The 1,041-nt window shown below is 54.2% G+C and overlaps 1 pseudogene; it reads right to left on the bottom strand.

The window, feature by feature from the left end:
- LOC108298778 overlaps nt 1–505 on the bottom strand; it is a 5,569-nt pseudogene extending 5,064 nt beyond the window's left edge.
- Nucleotides 506–1,041: the final 536 nt, after the last annotated feature.

Consider the following 1,041-nt stretch of genomic DNA (forward strand, 5'->3'; position numbering starts at 1 on the left):
GCCAGTCCTAGCCACTCGGGAGGCTGAGGCTGGAAGATGGCTTGGCCTGGGAGTCCAAGGCTGCAGTGAGCTGAGATCACCGTACTCCAGCCTGGGAGTAATAACTTTTCCTTATGGCCACCGAAAAGCTGAGAACAATCAGTTTGTTCTAGAGAAGTACGAGCTCTCTGAGACCAAGTCTGGTGGAGGCCAAATTAGTCCTAGGAGCCTGGTGTGGGGTGAATGCAGAAGAGCCCCAGGGCAGAGTGGGTCCTTCAGATCCTCCTGCCTGGGTCTGGGCTGCGGGAAGGGCATGAATCCACCACTCCATGGCCAGACCAGAGGTGAAACTGCACTATGCCAGCGGTGACCAGGCTGACCCAGCTAGAGTCTCACATGTCAATCCAACTGCTGACGGCCAGGGGCAGGGACTTCCTGGGGCAAAACACTATCCCCTCCACCCCTTACCTGTCTTACGCACATCTAGGACACTCGCAAAAACACAAGACACCATGAACAGGAACATTCTTAACCAATGACATACACACAAGACACCATGAACAGGAATGTGCTTAGTCAACCAGTGACATCCAGGCAGGACACAACGAACAGGAACTTTCTTAACCAATGACATCCACACGAGACACCACAAACAGGAACATGCTCAGTCAACCAGCGACGTCCATACCGGACACCACGAACTGGAACGTTCTTAGTCAACCAGCGACATCCACACAGGATACCATGAAAGGGAACATTCTTAGTCAACACACGACATCCCCTAAATGAGCAATGGCCTCTCCTGCCTCCAACCTCATATTCCAACCAAATCAAATCTCCCTGAAACATGTCTCCACTCCAGCTAAAAAAAAGCGCTAAGGCTCCCCACTGCTGCCCCCTGGTTTCAGATTCCTCAGCCTAAGAGGGACGGCGTTCCCGCACTGCCCTCCTGACCTCCTTGCTCACCCCACACAAACAGGACGCTCATGCCTCTCGGTGGCTGCACCCGACCGGCCACGGGGTCCTCACTCTTGCTGTTCCTTCTCCATGAGCCCCCCACCC

Source organism: Cebus imitator, unplaced genomic scaffold (assembly GCF_001604975.1).
Source record: "Cebus imitator isolate Cc_AM_T3 unplaced genomic scaffold, Cebus_imitator-1.0 Scaffold1080, whole genome shotgun sequence".
NCBI classification, from domain to species: Eukaryota; Metazoa; Chordata; class Mammalia; order Primates; family Cebidae; genus Cebus; species Cebus imitator.